Here is a 5,362-nt window from a genome sequence, read left to right as displayed (position 1 = left end):
GTGCAGGTTGGTTTCTTTGATTGGAATGAGGGATGGGGAGATTTGATGGTGTCCTGTGCAGGTTGGTTTCTTTGATTGGAACGAGGGATGGGGAGATTTGATGGTGTCCTGTACAGGTTGGATGCTAATCTGATGAGGTGCTCTTGGAGAAGCTTGCCTGAGTTCGGTGCTTTCTCAGCACGTGGTGTGTGCTGCCCCTTCGAGCTTCAGAAGTCCCAGAAGGAAAGTGCTTCTGCAACCCCCATTTACTGGTGAACAGAGGGCAGGTGGTTTGCAGCCGGCCGAGCAGCTGCTAAGTGGCCAACAGGCTGGATCTGCCTCTCACTTGCAGAGGCCCTGCCTGGCTGCTGGGGCCGCCCTGAGACTCCCTCCTCCTCCTCTTCCCTCCACAGCTTTCCTGGCTTCTGTCCACAGCTGTGCTCCAAGTGGGGAACACCTGTGGGTGCACCAGGTGCAACTACTCAGAGCCCAGCGTGCTGAAGGGCCCCTGCTCTATGCTGTTTCCATATCCAAGCCCAAGCTCATCTACAGCTTCAGCAAATCCAAGCCTCCCTGAATTCCCTGCAAGACCAAACTGAGCCCTACAACCCCCACTACACTGGTGAGCTGCCAGTCCCAGCCCCTGCTGCCTCCTGAGCTGCTGTCTGTACAGTTCTGAAGTCCTTCAAGAATGTTGAGATCCTCAGCCGACTCTCACCCAAAGAGGTAAACAACCAGGGCCTCCAGGGGTAGAGAACATACCCAGACAGTTCTGCTGCCTGTAGGCTTGATGTCCTTCGCCTACAACACGCCACGCTTGCCAGGCTGGAAGAGGGGCTCCAGACACTTGGGAAACCTGGGCCTGTAGCTGGCATATGGAAGAGAGGACTGGAAAAGCACCACTCCTGTCCATGAAGCCCACAGATGGAACCAGGTAATTGGGAAATACATGGGCACCCAGGCTGACCCCAACTCAGAACCAGGTGGGAACTGCAGCAGTGACTTGCCCCCTCTGCCACTCTGGCTGTACCACTACAGGAGGGAGGAACATCTAGCCCCACGCATGAGTGGAGACACTAGGTGTGGGCAGGTTCCAGTGGTTGCTGCAGCTGAACTTTCCCAACCAGGTCCATGCAAGGCCGTCTCAGATGGGTGCACACCTGGGTTGGGCAAGGACACCCCTCAGAGTGAGAGCCACTGAGCAGGGCTGTCACAGAGGCCCCTTTTCCTGCTCCGAGAGCAGGTTGGGGGTGTATGGGGGACCTCTGCCCCCTCCCAGCTACTTCCAGGAGCCACTTATTTCAAAATGAGGCACTCTCCTGCCTGCCCATTCCTCTTTGGCTGCAATAGACCATTGCCAACATTCAGAGAACAAAAATGGGCCTCACCTGTTTCCCCGACACGTCAGAGGCAGGTGGGTATGTCCAGGGGACCTGGGGTAGAACCTGTACATCTGCCCACCCCCATGCCATGCTGGCTTCATCTTATCTGTGTGATGGGGGTGGGGTGGGAATTACCAAGAGGTCATCACACAGGCCATGGACAAGTTCTACAAGAGCCAGGTAGAAGACCACTGTCCGTGCATGCTGCCCAGCACCCAGCTCACACACACGTCTCTTATGTGACAGCTTCCCCAAAGCAGGCTTTGAAGTCCAGGCTCCCTGAGAAGCCTAGGGAGGAGACTCTGCCAGGCTAAAGGGCCTATCCCCAAAGGTGCCACCCTCACCCGTCTCATCCTGACAATCTTAGATTAATTTTTGCCCTGAAGTTTTGGAGAGGGGGACAGGGAGACAGCAGACAGTATGCAGAGAGCATCAGCCCTCCAGGCTGGGGCAGGTCAGACCTCCACTCGGGCGTTTTTCTCACTGGCTGCCAGTTGGGGGAAGCAACATTGTGAGCAGCTGCCCGTCTCCCCAGGTCCTGTTCAGAAACCCCATCTGTGCCTCTGGAGAGACTGCCCCGAGCACACAGGCCCAGCAACCACCATCTATGGCCCCCAGGACCTAATCCCCTTCTACATAGGGTTTGGTGCATGTGAGTATACACTGGGCTTGATTCCTGCCCACTAGTCCCTGCGATATCCCATGCCCACCTCAAGAGAATGAGGCCACACAAACACAGCCAGGCCGTCATGGTGATGGAGTGGCTGGGGTCCTACTTGCCCACCCTTCATTGCTGGTCAGAACCAGCTGTCTGACCACATTCCTACTGAGATGGGACTTTGGGGACATTGTCCACCAGGGTCACTGACCACTTTTAAAGTTCCAGAAACAGAGGGCCAGCTGGTCCCCTAGTAGGGGAACACGGGATAAGCCAAGGCTTGCCTTCAGAACAGGTTTTCCACCACGGAGCCGCCCAACGCCCAGGGCATCCCCAGGTTCATGTGAAGCCTGCCTGCCATGTCCACAGCCCGTGCCGACCCCTCCTGGAGCCACTGGAATGCTTGTTCCTGGGCACGCGACAAACCCAGACAGCTTCAGCCTTGCAGGACAACCGTGCGCACCTGGCAGCCATAGCCGGAGGGGGGCCCATAGATAGAAGTTGGAGGTGAAGCCAGATGCTATGAGAATACTTTATTAGGCAAAATCGTATACTATAAAAATGCTTTAAAATGCAGCAGGAGGAGAGGTGAAGACACGAACAAGTGCATAGTGACACATGGCAGTCAGAACACAGTAAAGAATCCACACTGCTTCCCCCCTTTACCTAGAAAAGGAAAGTTCTAGGCCGCCTCCTCTTCCTCCTCAGCATACTCCTCAAACTCCTCCTCCTCGGCCCTGGCATCCTGGTACTGCTGATACTCAGAAACCAGGTCGTTCATGTTGCTCTCCGCCTCAGTAAATTCCATCTCATCCATCCCCTCCCCGGTATACCAATGGAGGAAGGCCTTGCGCCGGAACATCGCTGTAAACTGCTCTGAGACACGCTTGAAAAGTTCCTGGATGGCCGTGTTGTTCCCAATGAAGGTGGCTGACATTTTTAGCCCCCGGGGTGGGATGTCACAGACGGCCGTTTTGACGTTGTGGGGGAGCCAGTCAGCGAAGTAGCTGCTGTTCTTATTTTGAATGTTGAGCATTTGTTCATCCACCTCCCTCATGGGCATGCGACCCTGAAAAATGGCAGCCGCCGTTAGGTAGCGGCCATGGCGGGGGTCGCACGCGGCCATCATATTCCTAGCATCAAACATCTGCTGCGTAAGCTCAGCCACCGTCAGGGCCCGGTACTTGCTGGCTGCCCCGGCTGGTCAGTGGGGCAAGCCAGGCATGAAGAAATGCAGCCGGGGAAAACGGACCATGTTCACGGCCAGCTTCCGCAGGTCAGCATTCAGCTGGCCGGGGAGAGCGCAGGCACGTGGTGACCCCGCTCATGGTGGCAGACACCAGGTGGTTCAGGTCACCGTAGGTGGGCGTGGGCAGTTTTAGGGTCCTGGAACAGATGTCGTAGAGCGCTTCGTTGTCTATACAGAAGGTCTCATCTGCATTTTCTATGAGCTGGTGGACCGAGAGGGTGGCATTATAGGGCTCCACTCACCGTGTCTGACACCTTGGGCGAGGGGCAGGATGCTGAATGTGTTTATGATCCTGTCTGGGTACTCTCCTCCCGGATCTTACTGAGCAGAAGGTGCCCATCCCAGACCCCGTCCCCCCACCCAGGGAGTGGGTCAGCTGGAAACCCTGCAGGCAGTCACAGCTCTCAGCCTCCTTTCTGACAACGTCCATCACTGACTCCATCAGCTCCGCGCCTTCTGTGTAGTGCCCCTTGGCCCAGTTGTTTCCGGCCCCACTCTGACCTGTAGGACAGTACAAGCCAGTCACTCGGCCAGGGCAGACAGTCATCAGTGGTCACCATAATGCAAAAAAGGGCCAAGTGTCATGTGAGGGTGAGAGCACCGTTCTCCCTACAGGTGGAGCAAATGAAAACCCCTACCCCAGAGTTACAGGACAGCAGCCTCCCCTGTTAGAAATTAAGTCAGGAGTCAAACCTGAGACAGGCTAACAGACCTCGCTGCAGGTGGCTCCTGCCCGTTTTCAGGGAAGGCAGTAGCCACGGCCCTCAGCTCAGCTCCCTGCAGGGAGTTGACATCAGTAGCTGTTCACCTTGAGGAGACAGCTGGGCCTTCCTCCCAAAGCCCGTTTAGGAGGCAGTTGGAGCCACTGCGAGGATAGGAGGGTGTTCAGGGGCCCTGGATCCACGGTTCCCACGGCGATGACCTTGGGGCACTCCTAGATTTTGAGTGGCCCTGGCTAAGAAGCCGCACCCCAGTCCTCCCCACAGCTCACCGAAGATGAAGTTGTCCGGCCTGAAGATCTGCCCGAAGGGCCCCGAGCGCACAGAGTCCAGGGTGCCCGGCTCCAGATCCACCAGCACAGCGCGGGGCACGTACCTGCCACCTGAGAGGGGCGGGGGCATGAGCGAGGGGAGGGCCGCGTTCCCAGGAGGGCGGTGGGGGAGGTCGGGGGTCTCACCGCAGGCCTCGTTGTAGTACACGTCGATGCGCTCCAGTTGCAGGCGGCTGTCCCCGTGGTAGGTGCCCGCGGAGTCGATGGCGTGTTCATCCGAGATCACCTCCCAGAACTGCGAGACGGGAGGGGCCGGACAGGCCAGGGCCAGTCACGGGGGCGCCGCAGCTCCCCTCCCACCCCCACCGTCATCCGCACCCCCATCCCTAGGCCGCCGTGTCCCTGGGTCCACCCCGGCCGCCCCGCCAGCCCCCAGGCCCACCGCGTGCCCGGCAGGGACCCGCCCCCGCCCCTGCCAACACCTTCCCTGGTCACCCGCAGGCCCGAGCTGGGCCCTCGGAGCCCCCACTGCCAACCTTGGCGCCGATCTGGTTCCCGCACTGCCCGGCCTGCGTGAGCACAATCTCCCTCATGGCTAAGGCGGGATCAGGCGGGGAGAAACGCGAGGAGGAGGAGCAGACGCGCAGTGACCCAGCCCGCCCTCCGCCCCTGAAATAGCCCCGCGCCCCTCCCCCAGCCTCGCGTTGGGCTCCCTAAATCTACTTCTCCTTGATCAATCTTTTAAGTAATTCTAATGAATCTTCAGTATGACAATTGCATTTAACTTCAGAATTTCATCTTCTTTATTCCATTTTGTTAATTTACGTGATAGGAGCTTCTCCATATTCAGTCTCATGTTTTTCTGATAGAATTTGAATTCTTTCTCTGTATATTGCGTTTCTTGAATTACCTCAACAGCTATTTGGATTCCTGTATGAAAGGTCACATATCTCTGTTTTTCCTGGATTTGTCCCTGGTGCTTATTTAGCTTGTTTGGTGAGGTCATGTTTTCCTGGATGGTCTTGATACTTGCAGATTCATCTATATCTGGGCATGAAGAGTTCAGTCTTTATTGCAGTCTTCACAGTCTGGGCTTTTTTGTG

The 5,362-nt window shown here is 56.9% G+C and overlaps 1 pseudogene; it reads right to left on the bottom strand.

Moving 5' to 3' along the window:
* Nucleotides 1-2,701: 2,701 nt before the first annotated feature.
* Nucleotides 2,702-4,852, bottom strand: LOC104662906 (annotated as a pseudogene).
* Between the last annotated feature and the right edge of the window lie 510 nt (nt 4,853-5,362).

Source organism: Rhinopithecus roxellana, chromosome 2, assembly GCF_007565055.1.
Source record: "Rhinopithecus roxellana isolate Shanxi Qingling chromosome 2, ASM756505v1, whole genome shotgun sequence".
Classification (NCBI taxonomy): Eukaryota; Metazoa; Chordata; class Mammalia; order Primates; family Cercopithecidae; genus Rhinopithecus; species Rhinopithecus roxellana.
The sequence above is the reverse complement of the archived record's forward strand: the minus strand, read 5'-3'. Positions and strand labels throughout refer to the sequence as shown.